Genomic DNA, 22913 nt, shown 5'->3' on the forward strand with positions numbered 1-22913 from the left:
ATTTTATTGGAATACAGCCAAGCTTATTTTTTTTACCTATTGTCTATGGCTACTTTTGTGCTATAATGGCAGAACTGAGTAGTTGTAACAGAGACTGTATGGCCCAAAGAGTCTAAAATATTTACTGTTTGATCCTTTACAGGAAAAAAAAATTGCTTACCTCTGCTCTAATGAAAACGAACTGGAGTTGAAAGAAGGGAGAGGGGTTGAAATGAACAAAATTTTCTATTTGTGCCTAGGCTGGAAAATAGTTGGGTCAGTAAGGCTGTGTGTGGTGAGACAGGGGTGGAGATAGGTTGGTCTTTGGAAGAGAAGACAGGGAAAGAATGCCACCTAGACATATGCTCCATCGTACCTTGATTTCCAAGACTGACTCTTCAATTACAGATATGTTGATCCATAAATAAATAGTAGGAGTGAAGGGTCGATTGGAAGACTGCTAGAACCAAGGAAGCCTCTTCATGAGGGCTGAGGCAAGGGTAGGGGAGATGGCTAAGGAAACAGGCAAGTTGCAGAATGCTGAATGGCTCGGTGGGGGAGAGGGGGCTTAAAAGTAGGCATTAATATGTTTAGAAACAGGAAAAGGGTCCCTTAGTGTCAGGAACTGCCTGGGTCATCTTTATTTCCTTCTTTTTAGACTCCCAGAATAGAGAAGCTTTCAGAAAGGTACCTTAGTGATGAGTTTCTTAAAAGCCCTCATTTTACAAATGGAGACTCCGAGGCCCCAGAAAGGGAAGCAACTTGCCTCAGGTGCTCCAAGGGTGCAGCCAGGAAGTCTTCTGAAATGTCTCAGTGGTCTCCTTTCCCTTTCTCTTTCCCAGGGTTCATTCCTCACAGCAAACCTGGGAAGGTTAATTTAATTCCACCTACTTGTACCTCAAAGGGAGCCCTGGTGGTGCAGTGGTTAAGCATTTGACTGCTAACCAAATCCACCAGCTGCTCCTTGGAAACCCTATGGGGCAGTTCTACTCTGTCCTATAGGGTTGTTATGAGTTGGAATTGACTCAATGGCAAATGTTTTTGTTTTGTTTTTCTTCACGTGTACCTCAGGAGTCCCTGGGTGGCACAAACAAATAAGCACTCAGAAGGTTGATGGTTTGAACCCAACGAAGGCTTAATGATCTGTTTCTGAAAGGTCACAGTGGAGCGCAGTTCTACTCTGCACATATGGGGTCACCAGGAGTCAGATCCACTCGACAGCAACTAGCTTGGTTTTTGTACTTGTACCTCTACCCTTCTCTAGCACCCCAAAGAGTCAGATCAGCTACAGCTTTTATGATTAGGAATATTTTTTTTTTAGGAAGCCTAATAACAATAGCTAACATTCATTGAGCACTTACTATGGGCAAAGTACTCTTCTAAGCATTTTATGTATAGTAACTCAGCTAATCTTCATAATAACTTATTATCATAGGCTCAGAGGCACAGAGGGAAAAGTAACTTGCTCAGGGTGATCCAGTTAGTAAGTGGAAGATTCAAATTCACATAGTCAATTAGAAAGTCTATGTGCTTAAACATTGCCAAAGCTGTTTTAGTAAAGTGAAGGCGAAAGAACATTACCTTCTCTCTTCTACTCCCCATTCTCACACCCTTTCAGTGTTTGTCTCTGAGTCATTAGTGGAAAATTTCCATTGAGATGTTGAGGACTTACTATTTTTTCATCTTAGAATAATTTGCATTTAAAAAGAGAAGCCTAGCAAGGTTAGCCCCCCAAAAGTGATTCTTTAAGTGTGGACTTTCAAGCACAGTTTATGGAAATATTTTTTGACAAACGCCTTTCTTTCATGTCATCCAACTTAACTTTTCTATGGGTGGGTCCCTGCTATCCAGACCATGTTTCCTCTCCCTTTCAATTAATAGCTGCCAAGAACTTGGCAAAGGGGATCTGTGTCACTTAATTCGATATGCTCAAGTAATCAAGCAACTGGTGGATTGTAAACTTTTGCAGTGCCTTGCACAGGGTAGATGTCAGTGTATATTTGCTGATGCTTGATAATTGCCCTTTTCCTGTCATTATTCTAGGAAAGCATGTCCTTTATAATAGGGCATGCCAAGTGAAAGGAATAGAATAGCAAGGGTCAATAAGAATTGGCAATAGATAGGTGGGTTGAGACCAGGTTAAGGAGGACTGCGAATGTCAGACCAAGGAGTTTAAACTTGATTTGATCAGAAATGGAGAAACATTTAATGTTTTTGAGCTGGAGAATGGCTCAAACTATGCTGTGGAAAGATTAATATGATAGCAGTATTTAAGATGAATGCAGTGGAGCAGCAGAGACCTCTTCAGAAACTCTTGCAATAGTTCAGTAAGAGGTAATGAGCTCCCAGACTGGGTGGTGAGAGTGGAAATAAAAAAGATAAGGCTTGAATTGTGCTCTTTTTTAAAAAAATTAATTTTTATTGTGCTTTAAGTGGAAGTTTACAAATCAAGTCAGTCTCTCATACAAAAATTTATATACACCTTGCTATATATTTATTTTACATACTCCTAATTGCTCTCCCCCTAATGAGACAGCACACTCCTTCCCTCCACTCTCCATTTTCAAGTCCATTCGGTCAGCTTCTGGCCCTCTCTGCCCTCTCATCTCCCCTCCACACAGGAGATGCCAACATAGTTTTATGTGTCTACTTGATCCAAGAAACTCATTCTTCATGAGTATCATTTTCTATCCCCTAGCCCAGTCCAATCCCTGTCTGAAGAGTTGGCTATGGGAATGGTTCCTGTCTTGGGCTAACAGAAGGTCTGGGGACCATGACCTCCAGGTCCTTCTGGTCTCAGTCAGACCATTAAGTCTGGTCATTTTAGGAGAATTTGGGGTCTGCATCCCACTGTTCTCCTGCTCCCTCAGGGGTTCTCTGTTGTGTTCCCTGACAGGGCAGTCATGGGTTGTAGCCGGGCACCATCTAGTTCTTCTGGTCTCAGGTTTTTGGAGTCTCTGGTTTATGTGGTCCTTTCTGTCTCTTGTGCTCATAATTACCTTGTGTCTTTGGTGTTCTTCTTTCTCCTTTGCTCCAGGTGGGTTGAGACCAATTGATGCAACTTAGATGGCTGCTTGCTAGTGTTTGAGACCCCAGAAGCCACTCTCCAAAGTGGGATGCAGAATGTTTTCTTAATAGATTTTATTATGCCAATTGACTTAGATGTCCCCTGAAACCATGCTCCCCAAACCCCCATCCCTGTTACACTGGCCTTCGAAGCATTCATTTTTGGACTGTGCTCTTTTAAAGAATTATCCACTTGAGATCAAATTGACAACAACTCAAAAAGTTAGATGAGGAGCTTAGGAAGCAGTGAGTTTAAGTTAATGGTGGCAGAATACTTTGGCAAATAGGAAGAATGGTTGCTCAACTTGAAGTGTAATCGATGCCACTGAATTGTACATGTAGAAATTGTTGTAATGGTGTATCTTTGCTGTATATATTTTCACACACACATACACAAAATACTGCTTGATATGAACAACACTGCAAAAATAGAGCTGGCAGGACTTGGAATTTGATTGGAGGTAAGCCCCCCCTCCCCAGGAGAAAGAGAAAAATATGACTTTAGAGTTCAAGATTAAGTTCTATGTTCTGAAAAATTAAAATGATAAGCTGGTTCTGGAGCCATGGAGGCTGGAGGAACCCATGAAATTATTGCTCCAGAAAGTCTGGAATCCACGAGAATTTGAAAGAGGTTGTTTGGGTTTAGAAATAGTTAAGACTGCTTTAGTTGTTATGGTTTTGTGCTGAAGACCAGGCCTCCTGATATACTTGGAAGAAAAAGTCAAGTTACTCAAGGATCTCACCTTAAACTGAAACTGAGTACTCCATAAGCAATAACACCCTCTTTCCCCCTTCCCCTCGACCCTGGTAACCACTAATAAATAATTTGCCTTCTCTTGTCTTTTTATGTAAATGAGGTCATACAATATTTGTCCTTTTGTGATTGACTTATTTCACTCAGCATAATATCTTCAAGCTCCATCCATATTGTAGCATGTATCAAGGCTTCATTTCTCCTACTGACTGAGTAGTATTCCATTGTATATATGTACCACATTTTGTTTATTCATTCTTCTGTTGATAGGTATTTAGGTTGTTTCCACCTTTTGGCTGTTGAGTCTCTTCTTTCAAGTTTTTGTTATATACCTAGAAGTAGAAGTGCTAAGTGCTGTGGCTGCTAACCAAAAGGTCAGCAGTTCGAATCCACCAGGTGCTCCTTAGGAACCCCACGGGGCAGTTCTTACTCTGTCCTGTAGGGTCGCTATGAATCAGAATTGACTCGACGGCAGTGCGTATGTTATGCCACCAGGGTTTCCCCACACATATTAAGACCACTGGAAATTGCCCAACAGTGTTCTGATGCCCTTTTAATGTTTAAAAGTTTATTTTTCTCTATTTCGTTTTGAATAGTTTCTATTGATATGCCGTCAAGCACATAAATCTTTCTTGTGTAATGTGTAGTCAGCCTTCAACTCCATCTAGTATGCCTTTCATTATAGTTTTTATCTCCAGAAGTGGTCATCATTATATTGAGCCTTCATTATGTCTTCTATGTTCTATTTAGCTTTTTGAAAATAAAAATTACAGTTAAAATAACTATTAATATCCTTTTTTGCTAATTTTAATATCTATATTATTTCTGTGTTGAAATTGACAGATTATTCTCCTCATTTTATGGGTCATGTTTACCTTCCTCTTTGAATGCCTAGTAATTTTTGACTGGATTCCAGACATTATGACTTTTATCTTGTTGGGTGCTAGATATTTTTCTAGTCCTATAAATATTCTTGAGTTTCATTCTACAATGTGGCTAATTGGGACCAGTTCGATCCTTTTGAGTCTTACTTAAACAATTTTTATGTGGGTCAGAGTATGCTCAGTCAATGGCTAATTTTTGTGACTACGGACGGGCAAGACCTTACTGGATACTCTACCCAGAACTTTGTGGTTTATAAATATCTTTCAGTTCATCTGGTGGTAACAGAGATTTTTCCCAGCCCTGTGTGAACACTGGGCATGATTCTCTCTAAACATTTTGTATGGTTCTTATCCTGTCTTGGATAGTTTCTTTGCATGCATTAACTGATCATATTTCCCTATTATTCTTCTGAGTAGTCAAGAGGGATGCTGTGCAGATCTGCAGAGTTCTCTCTCCCTGCAACTCTGTCCTCTTTGGTATTATGCCCTATGAACTCTAGATGCATTTTTTCCTGTGGATTCTCAGCTCCATCTCCTTAACTTAAGGTGTCTGCTTGACTTCACCTCAGTTACCCCTCCTTCCACCGTGGCCTGGAAATTCTCTTAAGGCAATAAAAAAAAAATATAAGCTGGGGCAATTATAAGACTTACCTGTTCCTTTCTTGTTTCTCAGGGATTACTGATGTTGAAAAACATTGTTGCATATATTTTGTCTTGTTTGTTTTCGTTCTTTGAGACTGAGGGTAAATCCAGTCCTTATTGCAACATCTTGGCTAGAAGAAGGTTATACCAATCTTTATTATATCCATCATTCTGCTTGACTGGGGTTTAATTTGCTCTTTCGTATTTTGTTTCTTAAGATTTTAACTCTTTTTTCTTTTCTAATATAAGATTTTCATGCCATAAACTTCCCCGTAAGCAATGTGATAATTTTTATGTATAGTTTTTTCATTTAAATTTAGTTCAAAATATTTTAATTTTCTTTGAGACTTCTGCTTTGACTCATAAAAATTTTTTTTAGAATTGTGTTGTTTAATTTCCAATTATTTGGAGTGATTTTCCAGATATCTTTCTTTATCGATTTTGATTCCATTATTACCTGAGAATCTGCTTTGTAAGATTTATATTCTTTCAAATTTGTTAACATTTATTTGTGGCACAGAATATGGTGAATCTTGTTGTTGTTAGGTGCCATCAAGTTAGTTCTGACTTATATAGTGACCCAATGCACAACAGAATGAAACACTTCCCATTCCTGTCGCATTCTTACAATCATTGCTATGGTTGAGCCCATTGTTGCAGTCACTGTGTCAGTCCATCTCGTTGAGGGTCTTCCTCTTTTCTGCTGACCCTGTACTTTACCAAGCATGATGTCCTTCTCCAGGGACTGATCCCTCCTGACAATATGTCCAAAGTATGTAAGACGCAGTCTCGCCATCCTTGCTTCTAAGGAGCATTCTGGTTGCACTTCTTTTAAGGCGGATTTTTTCGTTCTCTTGGCAGTCCATGGTATATTCAATATTCTTCACCAACACCACAATTCAAAGGCGTCAACTCTTCTTCGGTCTTCCTTATTCATTGTCCAGCTTTCACATGCATATGATGTGATTGAAAATACCATGGCTTGGGTCAGGCGCACCTTAGTCTTCAAGGTGACATCTTTGCTCTTCAACACTTTAAAGAGGTCCTTTGCAGCAGATTTACCCGGTGCAATGTGTCTTTTGATTTCTTGAGTGCTGCTTCCATGGATGTTGATTGTGGATCCAAGTAAAATGAAACCCTTGATAACTTCAATCTTTTCTCCATTCATCAGGATGTTGCTTACTGGTCCAGTTGTGAGGATTTTTGTTTTCTTTATGTTGAGGTGTAATCCATACTGAAGGCTGTGGTCTTTGATCTTCATCAGTAAGTGCTTTAAGTCCTCTTCACTTTCAGCAAGCAAGATTGTGTCATCTGCATAACACAGGTTGTTAATGAGTCTTCCTCCAATCCTGATGCCCTGTTCTTCATATAGTCCAGCTTCTTGGATTATTTGCTCAGCATACAGATTAAATAGGTATGGTGAAAGGCTACAACCCTGATGCACACCTTTCCTGACTTTAAACCACTCAGTATCCCCTTGTTATGTCTGAACAACTGCCTCTTGATCTATGCATAGGTTCCTCATGAACACAATTAGGTGTCCTGGAATTCCCATTCTTTGCAATGTTATCCATAATTTGTTATGATCCACACAGTTGACTGCCTTTGCGTAGTCCATAAAACACAGGCAAACATTCTTCTGGTATTCTCTGCTTTCAGCCAGCATCCATCTGACATCAGCAATGATATCCCTGGTTCCATGTCCTCTTCTGAATCTGGCCTGCATTTCTGGCAGTTCCCTGTCGATATACTGCTGTAGCAGCTTTTGAATGATCTTCAGCAAAATTTTGCTTGCGTGTGATATTAATGATATTGTTCTATAATTTCCACATTCGGTTGGATCACCTTTCTTGGGAATAGGCATAAGTATGGATCTCTTCCATATTTCTTAACATAGATGAGTGAGCACTTCCAGCTCTGCATCCATTTGTTGAAACATCTCAATTGATATTCCATCAATTCCTGGAGCCTTGTTTTTCATCAGTGCCTTCAGTGCAGCTTGGACTTCTTCCTTCAGTACCATCAGTTCCTGATCATATGCTAGTTGAAATAGTTGAACGTTGACTAATTTTTTTTGGTGTAATGACTCTGTGTATTCCTTCCATCTTCTTTGATGCTTCCTGCGTTATTTAATATTTTCCCCATAGAATCCTTCACTATTGCCACTCGAGGCTTGCATGTTTTCTTCAGTTCTTTCAGCTCGAGAAATAAATGCTGAGCATGTTCTTCCCTTTTGGTTTTCTATCTCCAGCTCTTTGCACATGTCATTGTAATACTTTGTCTTCTTGAGCAGCCCTTTGAAATCTTCTGTTCAGTTCTTTTACTTCATCAATTCTTCCTTTTGCTTTAGCTGCTCGATGTTCAAGAGCAAGTTTCAGAGTCTCTTCTGACATCCATTTTGGTCTTTTCTTTCTTTGCTGTCTTTTTAATAACCTCTTGCTTCCTTCATGTATGATGCCCTTGATGTAATTCCACAACTCATCTGGTCTTTGGTCATTAGTTTTCAGTGCGTCAAATATATTCTTCAGATGGTCTCTAAATTCAGGTGGGATATACTCAAGGTTGTATTTTGGCTCTCGTGGACTTGCTCTGATTTTCTTCAGTATCATCTTGAACTTGCGTATGAGCAATTGGTGGCCTGTTCCACAGTCAGCTCCTGGCCTTGTTCTTACTGATGGTATTTGATTTGATTCCTGTGTGTTCTGTCTGGTGAGGTCCATGTTGCCATTTAAGTTGGTGAAAAAACGTATTTGCAATGAAGAAGTCATTGGTCTTGCAAAATTCTTTCATTGGATCTCCAGCATTGTTTCTGTCACCAAGATGATATTTTCCAACTACCAATCCTTCTTTGTTTCCAAGTTTCGCGTTCCAATCACCAGTAATTATCAGTGCATCCTGACTGCATGTTCGATCAATTTCAGACTGCAGAAACTGATAAAAATCTTCAATTTCTTCATCTTTGGCCATAGTGTTTGGTGCATAAATTTGAATAATAGCATATTAACTGGTCTTCCCTGTAGGCATATTGATATTATGTGATCACTGACAGAATTTTACTTCAGAATAGATCTTGAAATGTTCTTTTTGACAATGAATGCGACACCATTCCTCTTCAAGTTGTCATTCCCAGCATAGTAGACTGTATGATTGTCTGATTTGAAATGGTCAATACCAGTCCATTTCAGCTCACCAATGCCTAGGATATCAATGTTTATGCATGCCATTTCATTTTTGATGATTTCCGATTTTCCTGGATTCATACTTCATACTTCCAGCTTCTGATTTTTAATGGATGTTTGCAGCTGTTTCTTCTCAATTTGAGTTGTGCCACATCAGCAAATGAAGGTCCCAAAAGCTTGACTCCATCCACATCATTAAGGTGGACTCTACTTTGATTTTTTTTTCTACTTTGAGGAGGCAGCTCTTCCCCAGTTGTCTTTTGAGTACCTTCCAACCTGGGGGGGCTCATCTTCCGGCATTATATCAGACAATGTTTTGCTGCTACTCCTAAGGTTTTCACTGGCTGATTCTTTTCAGAACTAGACTTCCGGGTCCTTTTTCCTAGTCTGTCTTAGTCTGGAAGCTCAGCTGAAACCTATCCTCTATGGATGACCTAGCTGGTATCTGAATACCAGGGCATAGCTTCCAGCATCACAGCAACATGCAAACCCCCACAGTATGACAAACTGACAGACATGTGGGGGATGGTGAATCTTAGTAAATGTTTATTTGTGCTCTTAAGGAAAATATGTATTCTGCTATTTTTTGGATGGAGTGTACTATACTTGTAAATTAGGTCCAGTTCATTGACAGTTTTTCAGGTCATGTATATTGTTACTGATTTTATACCTACATTTCCTATCAATCACTGAGAGAAAAGTGTTGAACTATTATCATGGATTTGTACATTTCTCATTTAGGTCTATCAGTTTTTTGGCCTCATATATTTTGAATCTCAGTTATTAGTTTCATTGGCATTTAGGATCCTTACATCTCTGGAAAATTAACCACCATAGCATTACGCAATATCCCTCTTTTTTCATGATGATGTTTTTTGTTCTTTAGTCTACTTTGTCTGAAATTAATATAGCTACTTCAGTTAGCTTGCATGGTTTATATTTTTTCATGCTTTCTCTTTTAACTTATCAGAATCTGTATATTTAAAGTTTGCGTGTGTGTGTGGACAATGTATATTTCGGTCCTTTTTTTGGATCCAATGACAATCACATTTCTTTTAACTAGCATGTTTAGACCAATTACATTTAAAATGATTATTGATATGGTTGGACTAAACCTACCATTTTGCTATCTGTTTTCTATTTGTTCTATCAGGTCTTTGTTTCTTTTTCCTTCTCTAGATTTAACTGGATGTTTTTTACTATTCCATTTTTTCTCCTCTGCTAATTTATTATTGATGCTGCTTTTTCACTTTTTTTAGTGGCTATTCTAGGGATACATATTCTTAGTCTGCATTCAGAGAATATTAAGACACTTCTTGTGTAAAGCCTTTAAACAGAATATTTCAATTCCATGAACCTATCCCTTGTGCCATTCTTGTCATGTTTGACTTTTAGATATGCTTTAAACATGTAATACATTGTTACTATTTTTCATTTAATCAGTCAGCTATCTTTTATAACAATTAAAAAAGAACAAAAAGTTCTGTTTTATGATTCTCATTTCAAGTTCTCTTCATTTTTTCTTGTATGTCTAAGTCTCTGACTTATAACATATTCCTACTGCTTGAAGAAATAATTTAATATTTCTCATGAAGTAGGCCCTCTATTAATAAATTAGCTTTTATTTCTATAAGAAAATGTTTATTTATCCTTCACCTTTGAAGGATACTTTTACTAGGTATAGAATTCTGGGATGGCAATTTTATTTCTTTCAGCACTTTAAAGATGCCATTGCATTGTCTTCTTGCTTGCATGGTTTCCAGTGAAAAGTCTGCTGTAATTCTTACCCTATTTTTAACTAAGTCATGTGGAAGGAGCTCTGGTGGCACAATGGTTAAATACTCAGCTGCTAACTAGAAGGTTGGCAATTCGAACCCACAAGCTCTTCCATGGGAGAAAGATATGACAGTCAGCTTCTGTAAAGATTTACAGCCTTGGGAACCATATGGGGCAGTTCTACTCTGTTCTATGCCATCAGTTGAAATAGACTCAACAGCAATGGGTTTAGTTTTTTTTTATGTAATGTGACTTTTTTCTCATGTTACCTTTAAGATACTCTCTTTGTCTTTAGTTTTCAACAGTTTGTGATATGTCTAGAGGGGTGTGTGTGTGTGTGTGTGTGTGTGTGTGTGTGTATTTATCTGGCTTGGTGTTTGCTGAGCTTCTTGGATATATGGTTGATGTCTCTAATTAATTTTGGAAAATTCTCAGACATTGTATCAAACATTTCATCTTCCCTGTTTTCTTTGTCATCTCATGCTGGGTTTCCAGTGATCTGTATGTTAGACCATTGTCTATTGTCCCACAACTCTTGGATGTTCTGTCTTTTTTTTTTCCCCCTTGGCATTTCATTTTGGGTTATTTCTATTTACCTGTCTTCAAGTTCATTGATTCTTTCTTCAGGTGTGTCAAATGCACTGGTGAGTCCATCAAAGGCATCAATCATCTCTGTTCCTGCATTTCCATATGATTTTTAAAATCATCTCTTTGTTTCAATTAGCTACCTAATGTTGCATGTTGGATACCTTTATTAAAGAGTTTTGAAATAGTAATCATTGTTATTTTAATTCCCTGATGGTTCCAGCACATATGTCATACTTGACTCCAATTCTCATGATTGCTTTGTTTCTCCACTGTGTTTTGTCTTGATTTTTTTGTGCCTCATCATTTTTTTGCTGTTGAAATTATGACATGTTGTATAAAAAATATATATATATTCAACATTATATTTTGAGATATATATTTTTCATGCTTGGATATGAGCATAGATTTCCTTCTGCTAGGCCTTTAGTATGATAGTTTGTGTTAATCTCATAAATATTTGACCTGAGTTTGAAGTTTGTTGTTGCTATGATTATTCATAATGCATTAAAACCCAAAAACCAAACCCATTGCCTTCAAGTTGATTCCAACTCATAGTGGCCCTATAGGACATAGTAGAACTGCTCCATAGGGTTTCCAAGGCTGCAAATCTTTATGGAGGCAGACTGCCATATCTTTCTCCCAAGCAGTGGCTTAATGTACTGGAGGTGCAAATGCCTACAGTGCTATCTTGTAATTAGGTTGTAGGCTAATTTGCCATAGTGTTTTTCTCAACATCTGTTTCTGAATTGGTTTTGGGTCTCTCTGCTTGGTTTTGGAATTTCCCTGTGTGCTGCTCCCCATTGTAGCTTCAAGCTGCGATCTACTGTTACTTGTATTTAACACTTGGTATATAGGGTCACTATGAGTCAGAATCGACTCAATGGCACTGGGTTTGGTTTTTTTGTTTCGTTTTGTTTTGTTTAGTGTGATGGTGGGGGATGGAAGAATGGGGCATTCACTGATGACCTGATTAACTCTCAGCCCTAGATAGACACTATGAACCTGGGTCTGGTTTGTTTGGTCTGCTCCTTCTCCAGATATAATGCTTGCCCTAGCATATACTCCTATCCTTCTTTCCGGAGTAAAGTTGTTTTTTCTTGTTCCTCTTGCTCAGAAAGCAGTGGATTTCACTACTGTCTTCAGGCTGTAGTTTTTGTTGCCCTTCTCCCTGTAGATTAAGAATTTTTTCCTTAGAAGGGATAGGCAAGATTGGCCTGGATGATTTAGGCAATGCCTGATAGTCCTCTCCCCGTAAGCAAGATGAAGGAAGCTTTCTGAGGATTCTACCACTTGTTATTGTGAGCAACTGATGGGACTTCTGGAGGAAGTGCTTGCTTAACTTTTTGGAACACTCCTATGTCTGAGGCCCTCAAGGGCTACACATTCTGATGCTAGCCCACATTTAGTTTTTAGCACTTTGTTAAAAAATTTTAGTTGGATTTTCTTACCAGCTTATGTAGGTAGAATCAGGCAGCTTTTGCCATAGAGTTTATGCCAAACATCTTAAATTAATAATAAAAAAATAGTCTGCCCTAAAAAAAAAAAATTACACTGCTTCTTATGAAATTTAGGAAACAACACTATGATTCCAATTCTTTTCTCCCAATATTTGTGCTATTTTTTCATACATTTTATTTTTACATAAGCTAAAATCAAACAATAATTTCTATTATGTTTTCTTTAGACCGCTAATCTTTATGTGAAGGATTCGATGAGAAAAAAATTCAATGACACAGAAAGCATCAAAAGAAAATGGAAGGAATACACAAAGTCATTGTACCAAAAGAACTGGTCAATATTCAACCATTTCAGGAGGCAGCATATGATTAAGAACTGCTGGTACTGAAGGAAGAATTCCAAGGTGCACTGAAGGTGTTGGTGAATTGACAGAATACCAATTGAAATATTTCAACAAACAGATGCAGCACTTCAGGTACTTACTTGTCCATGCCAAGAAATTTGGAAGATAGCTACCTGGTCAACCGACTGGAAGATAACCATATTTTTGTCCACTCCAGAGAAAAGCAATCAAACAAAATGCAGAAATTATCAAACAATATCATTAATATCACATGCTAGCAAAATTTTGCTGAAGATAAAAAATGACTGCAGCCAACATCCATGGGGAACTGCCAGAAGTTCAAGCCAGATTCAGAAGGAGTTGTGGAACAAGCTGATGTTGGATGGATCTTGGCCAAAAGCAGAGTCTACCAGAAAGATGTTTACCTGTGTTTTTCCCTTTCATTTGTTGATGGACATTTGGGATGTTTCCATCTTTTTACTTTTATGAATAATGCTGCAATGACCTTTGATATACAACTATCTGTTTGAGTTCCTGCTTTCAATTCTTTTGAGTACATAACCAGGAGTGGAATCACTTGCATCATATGGTAGTTGTATGTTTAACTTTTTGAGGAACTGCTAAACTGTTTTCCCTGGTGACTACACATTCCCATCAGCAGTGGATGAGGGTTGCAATTTCTCCATATCCTCACCAACAATTGTTGTTTTCCATTTTTCTTAAAAAATTTTTTTTATTATTGTACTTTAGAGGAAAGTTTACAGAACAAACTGATTTCTCATTAAACAATTAGTACACATATTGTTTTGCGACATTGGTTACCAACCTCACGACATGTCAACATTCTCCCCTTTTCAACCTTGGGTTCCCTATTACCAGCTTTCCTGTCCCCTCTTGCCTTCTAGTCCTTGCTCCTGGGCTGGTGTGCCCCTTTAGTCTCGTTTTATTGTGCGGGACAGTCTAATCTTTGACTGAAGGGTGAACCTAAGAGTGACCTCATTACTGAGTTAAAAGAGTGACTGGGGGCCATACTCTTGGGATTTCTCCAGTCTCTGTCAGACAAGTAAGTCTGTTTTTTTTGTGTGTGTGTGAGAGTTAGAATTTTGTTCTATATTTTTCTCCAACTCTGTCTGGGGGTCGATATTGTGATCCCTGTCAGAACAGTCAGGGGTGGTAGCTGGGCATCATCTAGTTGTGCTGGACTGGGTCTGGTAGAGGCTGTAGTATTTGTGGTCCATGAGTCATTTGGACTAATCTTTCCCTTGTGTCTTGGTTTTCTTCATTCTCCCTTGCTCCAGATGGGGTGAGAGCAGTAGAGTATTTTAGATGGCCGCTCAGAAGCTTTTAAAACCCCAGACACTACTCATTGAAGTAGAATGTAGAACATTTCCTTTATAAAATATGTTATGCCATTTGAGTTAGATGTTCCTCGAGACCATGGTCCCCACAGCCCTCAGCCCAGTAATTCGGTCCTTCAGGGAGTTTGGAAGTGTCTATGGAGCTTCCACGACCTTGCCTTGGACAACTTGTGCTGGCTTCCCCGGTATTGTGTACTGTATTACCCTTCACCAAATTTACCACTTATCTATTGTCTACTTAGTGTTTTTCCATCTCCACCCCTACCCTCCCTTGTAACCATCAAAGATTGTTTCTTTTTGTGTGTAAACATTTTCATGAGTTTTATAGTAGTAGTCTCACAATATTTGTCCTTTTATGATTGACTTATATTAGCATCACGCCCTCCAGACTCATCCATGTTGTCAGATCTTTACAGATTCATCATTGTTCTTTGTAGTTGTGTAATACTCCATTGTGTGTATGTACCATAGTTTGTTTATCCATTCATCTGTTGCTGGGCATTTAGGTTGATTCCATCTTTTTGCTATTGTGAACATTGCTGCAGTGGCAATGGGTGTGCATATGTCTATTTGTGTGACGGCTCTTATTTCTCTAGGATATATCCCTAGGAGTGGGATTGCTGGATCATATGGTATTTCTATTTCTAGCTTTCTAAGGAAGCACCATATCATTTTCCAAAATGGTTGTATCATTTTGCATTCCCACCAGCAGTGCATAAGAGTTCCAATCTCCTCGCAGCCTCGCCGACATTTGTTATTTTCTGTGTTTTTGATTCGTGCCAGTTATGTCGCGGTGAGATGGTATCTCATTGTGGTTTCGACTTGCATTTCTCTAACGGCTAGTGATTGCAAGCATTTCCTCATGTGTCTGTTCACTGCTCAAATGTCTTCTTCAGTAAAGTGCCTGTTCATTTCCTTTGCAGATTTTAATTGGATTGTTTGTCTTTTTGTTGTAGAGGTGTTGGGTTTCCTGTAGATTTTAGAGACTAGAACTTTGTTGAATTTGTCATAGCCAAAAATTTTTTTCCCAGTCTATAGATTCTCTTTTTGGTGTTTTGGTGAAGTCTTTTGATGAAAGTGTTTCATTTTTAGAAGATCCCAGTTATCTAACTTATCTTCTGTAGTTCGTGTGATGTTAGTTATAGCTTGTATCTGTTAATAACCCGGTGGCACAGTGGTTAAGTGTTATGGCTGCTAACCAAAAGGTCGACGGTTCGAATCCACCAAGTGCTCCTTGGAAACTCTGTGGGACAGTTCTACTCTGTCCTATAGGGTCGCTAAGAGTTGGAATCGTCTCGACAACAACGGGTTTTCTTTAGCATTGTTCCTATTTTTTCTTCTGTGATCTTTATAGTTTTTGGTTTTATCTTTAGGTTTCTGATAACTTTTGAATTAGTTTTTATGTATCCTGTGAGATATGGGTCTTGTTTCATTTTTTTACAGATGGGCATCCAGTTTTGCCAGCACCATTTGTTAAAAAGACTGTTTTCTCTCCATTTGTTGGAATCTGGACCTTTGTCAAAGGTCAGGTGACCACAGGTGTATGGATTTTCGTCTGTGAATTTCTGCGATTATATTCAAAAGAGATATTGGTCTGTAATTTTCTTTTTTTTGTGGTGTCTTTGCCTGGTTTTGGTATCGGGGTTATGCTGGCTTCATAGAATGAATTCAGAAGTATCCCTTCCTTTTCTATGTTCTGAAATAGTTTGTGTAGTACTGGTATAAGTTCTTCTTTGAAAGTTCGGTAGAATTCTCCAGTGGAGCCATCTGACCAGGAATTTTTTTGTTGTTGTTGGGAGTTGTTTTTTGTTTTTTACCTTTTCAATCTCTTGTTGTGGTTCTGTTTAGACTTTCAGCATCAGTTTGTGTTAGTTTGGGTAGGTAGTGTGTTTCTAGAAATTTGTCCGTTTCCTTTAGATTTTCAAATTTTTTAGAGTGTAGTTTTTCGTAGTATTCTTTATGATCCTTTTTATTTCAGTTGCGTCTGTTGTAATGTCCCCATTTCATTTCTTATTTGGGCTATTGCATCCTCTCCTGTTTTTCTTTTGTCAATTTGGCCAATGGTTTGTCGATTTTGTTGATCATTTCCAAGAACCAACTTTTCGTTTTGTTGATTCTTTCTATTGTTCTTCTATTCTCTATTTCATTTATTTCTGCTCTGGTCTTTATTATTTCCTTTCTTCTAGTGGCATCTTTTGGGCTTCTTTTGTTGTTCTGTATTCAAGTTGTGTAGCTGATGCTTTGTTTTTGTCCCTTTCTTCTTTTTTGATGTGTGCATCTATTGCTATAAATTGACCTCTGAGCACTGCCTTTGCCTTGTTCCAAAGGCTTTAGTATAATGTGTCTTCATTCTCATTTGATTCTAGAAATTTTTCGATTCCTACTCAGTGGTTTTCAAGCAGGGTGTTATTCAGTTTCTATGTATTTGATTTTTTTCCTTGCTCTTCCTGTTGTTAATTTCTACTTCGATGGCATTATGATCTGAGAAGATACTCTGTATCCCTTTCAGTGTTTTGCATATTGTTGAGCATTGCTCTGTTCCCTAAGATGTGATCTATTCTGGAGAACGTTTCATGTGCGTTGGAAAGGAATGTGTACTTTGCTGCCGTTGAGTGGAGTGTTCTCTATATGTCTGTGAGGTCAAGTTGGCTGATTGTGGCCTTTAGATCTTCTATATCTTTATTGAATTTCTTTCTAGATGTTCTGTCCTTCACCAAGAGTGATGTGTTGAAGTCTCCTACTATTATTGTGGAACTGTCAATTTCTCTTTTTAGTGCCGTAACAGTTTGTTATATGTATTTTGGAGCCCCGTCATTGGGAGCGTAGATATTTATCATGGCTATGTCTTCATGATAGATTGTACCTTTAATTGTTATATAATGCTCTTCTTTGTCTTTTATGGTGGATTTTGTTTTAAAGTCTATTTTATCTGAGATTAGTATTGCCACTCCCACTCTTTTTTGGTAGATGTTTGCTTGGTATATTTTTTTCCATTCTTTGATTTTTAGTAAATTTATGTTTTTGTTTCTAAGGTGTGTCTTGTAGACAGCATATTGATGGATCCTGTTTTTTATCTGTTCTGTCACTCTCTGTCTCTTTATACATGCATTTAGGTCATGTACATTCAGTGGCATTATTAATGGCTGTGAATTTATTGTCATTTTGTAGTGTTTTTGTGAGTGTGTGTGTGTGTGATCCAGATGTTTTCTTTGTTCTTTTTATCCTCTTGTGCTGAATTCCTTTCATTAGTGGATTTTTTTTTCATTTCTTTTGTTTTTGTAGATTTTGCATTACTTCGACTATGTTTTTCTTCTTTATTTTGATGAGTAGGTTTGTTAACTTTCTTTGTGGTCACCTTGAAACTTACCTTTATGTCCCTAAGTTTGAACCAGTCTTTTATTACTTGGTAAATTAAAAAAAAAAAAAATTTTTTTTTTTTTATTGTCTTGCCTTCCTTTCCATTAGAAAGTTCTATACCTACACCGTTCATTGCCTTTTTTATTGTTCTGACGTTGTTGTCATTTACAGATTAACCTCTCCGGTTCCCTGCTTTAAATCTTTTAGTTTTGATTAATCCCTGAGAGTTCATTACCTAGGTTGGTATCTGGCTGATGAAGTCTTGCATCCTAGATTCAGGTTGTCAACTGATGTCATTTGTTCTCTAGGCAAAAGACTCCCTTTAATAATTCTTGTAAGTTTGGTTTGGATCTTGCATATTCCCTTAATTTCTGTTTATCTGGAAATGTCCTAATTTCACCATCATATTTAAGCAAGAATTTTTGCAGGATATAGTATTCTTGGTTGGCATTTTTTTTCAAGGTTTTATATATGTCATCCCATTGCCTTCTTGCCTGCTTGGTGTCTGCCAAATAATCAGAATTTAGTCTTATTGTTTCACCTCTGTATGTGACTTCTTGTTTTTCTGGAGCTGCTCTCAGGATTCTTTCTTTGTCTTTGGTTTTAGTAAGTATGATTATGATATGCCTTGATGATTTTCTTTTGGGGTCTGTCCTACATGGGGTGCATGGAGGTTCTTGGATAGTCAGCTTTTCATCTTTCTTGATATTTGGGAACTTTTCTGATAGCATTTCTTCAATGCTCCTCTCTGTGTTTTCTGTTTTCTCCCCTTGTTCTGGAACTCTGATCGCTCGCCAGTTTTTGCTTTTGATTGTATCTCACATAATTCTCAAGGATTCTTATTTTTCTTTGTTCTCTTTTCTCATTTTTCCTCAAACATATTGTATCCCAATATTTGTCTTAAATTTTTCTGATCCTGGAAATATGACTGATGTTTGTGTATTGATCTTGTGCTGTATAACTTTACTGAGTTCATTTGTTAGCTCTAGTTGATTTCTTGTGGAATTTTTTGGCTTTTTCTATATATAGGTTTTTTTGGGGGGCCCTTTGTAAATAGAGATAATTTTGCTTCCTTTTTCCTATTTGGATGCCTTTTTTTTCTTTTCCTTGTCTAATTACTCTGACTAGAACTTCCAGTACAATGTTGAATAACAGAAATGAAAGCAAGTGTCCTTGTCTATCTTAATAGTAAGAGGAAAGTGTCCAGTCTTTTTCCGTTGAGTATGGCATTTGCTGTGGGTTGTTCCTAGTGCCTTCAACATGTTGAAGGATTTCTCTTCTGTTCCTAGTTTGTTGAGTTTTTTTTGAAAGTGTGTTGGAATTTGTCAAATGTCTTTTCTGCATGAGATGATCATGTAGTTCTTTTCTTTTGTTCAATTAAGATGGTGTATTACATCGATTTTCTTAGGTTGAACCACCCTTGCACTCCTGGGATAAATACCACTTAGTCATTGTGTGTAATCCTTTTTTTCATTGTATTAAATTATATATAGCAAAACATTTGCCATTTCAACCATTTTTACATCTCAGAGACACTAATTACATTCACCACGTGTGTAACCATCACTACTATCTGTTTCCAATTTTTTTCATCACCCTTAGCAGAAGTTCAGTACCGCCTAAGCAATAACTCCCCATCTCTTCTTTCTACCCACCATTGGTAGCCATTAATAGACTTCGGTTTCTATGCATTTGCTTGTTCTAGATATTTCATGTCAGTGGGATCATACAATATTTGCCCTATGTGCCTGACTTATTTCACTCAGCATAATGTTTTCAAGGCTCATCCATGTTTCAGCAGGTATCAGAACTTCATTTCTCTTTCTGTCTAAATAATATTTAATGATATGAATATCATGTTTTCTTTATCCATTCATCTATTGATGAACATTGTTTTTTTTCTACCTTTTAGCTATTCTGAATAATGCTGCAATGGACACTGGTGTACAAGTATCTGCTTGAGTTCTTGCTGTCAATTCTTTTGGTATATCCTTGGGAGTGGAATTCCTGCATCATATGGTAATTGTATGTTTAACTTCTTGAGTAACTGCCAAACTGTTTTCCACAGTGGCTGCGCTATTTTACAATTCCAACAGCAATGGATAAGTGTTCCAATATCTCTGCCTCATTTCCCAAATTTATTTTTCATATTTCGGATAACAGGCATCCTAGTGGTATTGCATTTTGGTTTTGATCTGCATTTCCCTAATGGCTAATGCCACTGAGAGTCTTTTCATGTGCTTATTGGCCATTCGAATATCTTCTTTGGTGATGTCTATTCAAGTTTCTTGAACATTTTTTATTGAATTTTTTGTCTTTTTATTGTTGAGTGTTAGGAGTTCTTTAAATATTCTGCATATTAAACCCTCATACACTATTTAGTTCCCAAATATTTTCTCTGTTCTATATGTTGTCTCTTCACTTCATTGATAAAGTATGCTCTTTGATGCACAAAAGTTTTAATATTTGATGAAATCCAATTTATCTATTTTGTCTTTTGTTGCTTATGCTTTTGGTGTCAGTGTATGATCCTTTTAATATGCTGTTGGGTTCAAATGTGTTGATTATTCTACCTGCTTAAACCTGCTTTTGATCCAGGTCTTGTTATTTTTGGAGAATTCTCAGTAATTATCTCATCAAATATTTTTTCTACTTCATTCTCGTTCTCTTACTTTTTAGGTTCCAATTACTCATAAAGTGGATTATTTGATATTGTCCTACAGATATTTGGTCATGTATTCTCTTTCTTCATTTAAAAAAAATTTTCTTGTGTGTCAGGTAGTGTAATTTTTTTTTTTTTTTTGGACCTATCTTCAAGGTCAATGATTATTTTCTCAATGTGTCAAGTAAGGGCCTGTTGAAGGCACTCTTCATCCCTTTTTGCATGACTTTTTTGACATTTCTGTTTGATTCTTTCTTACATTTTGTATCTTTAAGTTGAAATTCACTGTCTATTCATGTTGCTCATTAATGTAATGATCATCAATATTTTGAGTTATCTGTCTGTTAATTTCAATATCTGGTTCCTCTAATAATTTTATTGTTAGTTACATTGTCTCTTGATAGTGGGTTCTTTTTCGTTGTTTTATTTCATGTTGATTAATTCCCCCCCCCCCACGTTGGTTAATTCTTAATTGAGTGACAGATTTTTTTTTTGTAAGACAGCAGAGACTGGGGTGAATTATATTTATATTTGGAAGTATCAAGCCTCGAAGCCATTCTTGTGTAGTGCTGAGTTTATCTCATCAGGAGTTCGGTTGGGTTCAGGTTTTGTTAATGCTATGGTTAGCTTCCATTTATCACTGGCTTCAAATTCTGTTAGCGTTACCTTGTGCTTGGGGTAAGAACTTGTTTGTTAGAGGATTTTTCTTATTGATTTTGGTACTTCCTTTTGTTTGGCATTCCCTGTCTACTTGCATCTCAGAGAGGTTCATTCTCCACACCCTTGCCCTTGCCCTGCAATACAGTTCTGTTACTTGGACTTGCTACTTCATGTTAAATGGTTGGAGTCAGTCTTAGGCTGGTCTATGTCCCTGTATTTTGGTGGTGCAGCTTTGATCCGTGCCCAACCACACACACTATCAGTAGGATTTCTCTAATGACCTGGAACCATGGTGTTTTCTGCCCTTCTCCAGGGTTAGAGATTTTTTTTTCCTTTCTTCCAGCTGTAATGGGTCTTCATTTGTATCCTGGGGATCATCAATATTTGTTCCCCTTCACCCAGTACCTTGAGGATTTTGTTCCTTAGGAATAGAAATGACTAGGCAGTTCTTTATGCTTTTCCTTCAGTGTAGGCTTCTTCTCCTTGTCAGTCCTGGTTCACTTGGAGCCTTGGTTGTGCAATGGTTAAGAGCTATGGCTACTATCTAAAAAGTTGGCAGTTTGAATCCACCTGCCACTCCTTGGAAACCCTGTGGGGCAGTTCTACTCTGTCTTATAGGGTTGCTAGTCTCAGAATCGACTCGACAGCAATGGGTTTTGTTTTTCACTTGGGACGGCCTCCTCTTTTTCCTGATCTTTTTCGTGAGCACTTAATAGAATTGCATATAGAAGAGTCTGTGAATGATTGTGAACTGCTTTTGATCTTGCAAGTTTTGGGGGTTTCATAATCTATGCTCAACCTTTAGCAATTTATTAAAAATTTATTTAAATATTCTTATGTGCGTGTATGGTGGTCCCTTAATTCTGCAGTTCTTTGACTCAGTCATCTGAGTCACCAATGTTCTTTTTCTGTTTCTCCTTGAAGGATACTGTTTTTTTCTTATATTTCAGGTTAGTTCCTCCCTCTGTAGCTTATACTCTTTGATGCATTCAAGAAAATTTTTGATTTATAAATTTTTTTCTTGTTTTTTTGATGGAAGCAATGATTTTTCCCTAGCTTTATGCATATTAGGTGGTACTACAAGGCCTACCAAAATGTATTTGTTGTTTTTCTTTTTTCTTCCTATTTCTAGTAGCATGGGTTTTAGAGACAGACCTGAGTTAGAATCTCAAAGCTCCACTTACTAGCTTTGTGACTTTGGGGAAGTTACTTAACTTCTTCTATTATGTTCTAAATTTTATTGTGGTAAAATATATAGACAAAAAATTGACATTGTAATTATTTTAAGTGTGTAATTTAGTGACATTAATTACACTCACCACTATTTCCAAGTTTTTTATCACCCTCCACGGAAACCCCAAAACCCTGTAGCAATACCTCTCCAATTCCCCCATTCCCAGCCCATGCTAGCCATTAATAATCTTTTCTTTCTATGCAATTGTCTAGTCTTGATATTTCATATAAATGCTTTTATACAGTTCTTTTTGTGTCTGATGTTTCACTCAGCATAGAGTTTTCAAGGTCCATCCATGTCATAGCATGTAACACAACTTCATTTCTCTTTATGGCTGAATAATATTTTATTGTATGTATTACTACATTTTGTTTATCCACTCATCTGTTGGTGGACACTTGGTTTGTTTCCACTTTTTGGCTATTGTGAATAATGCTGCAATGAATATTGGTATACAGGTATCTGTTTGAGTTCCTGCTTTCAGTTCTTTTGGGTATATCCCTGGAAGTGGAATTATTTTGTCATAAGGTAATTATATGTTTAACTTTTTGGGGGAACTGCCAAACTGTTTTCCTAGCAGCTGCACTGTTTTATATTCCCACCAGCGATGCATTAGAGTTCCAATTTCTCCATTTTCTTTTAATAATAGTCATCCTAGTGGATGTGTTGGCTATTATTAAAAAAAAAATGGAACCTAACAAGTATTGGTGAGGATATGGAGAAATTGGAACCCTCAGTCATTAAGAGCAATGAAGTTGTGATATATGCTATGACATGGATGAACCTTGAAAACACAGTGCTGAGTGATGTGACCCCCCACACTCACACATTTGGCAGTTTGTTGTACTCTGGGGGCTTGTATGTTGCTGTGATGCTGGAAGCTATGCCACCGGTATTCAAATACAAGCAGGATCACCCATTTCGGACAAGTTTCAGCTGAGCTTCCAGACTAATACTGACCAGGAAGAAGGAC

This window comes from Elephas maximus, chromosome X (assembly GCF_024166365.1).
Source record: "Elephas maximus indicus isolate mEleMax1 chromosome X, mEleMax1 primary haplotype, whole genome shotgun sequence".
Classification (NCBI taxonomy): Eukaryota; Metazoa; Chordata; class Mammalia; order Proboscidea; family Elephantidae; genus Elephas; species Elephas maximus.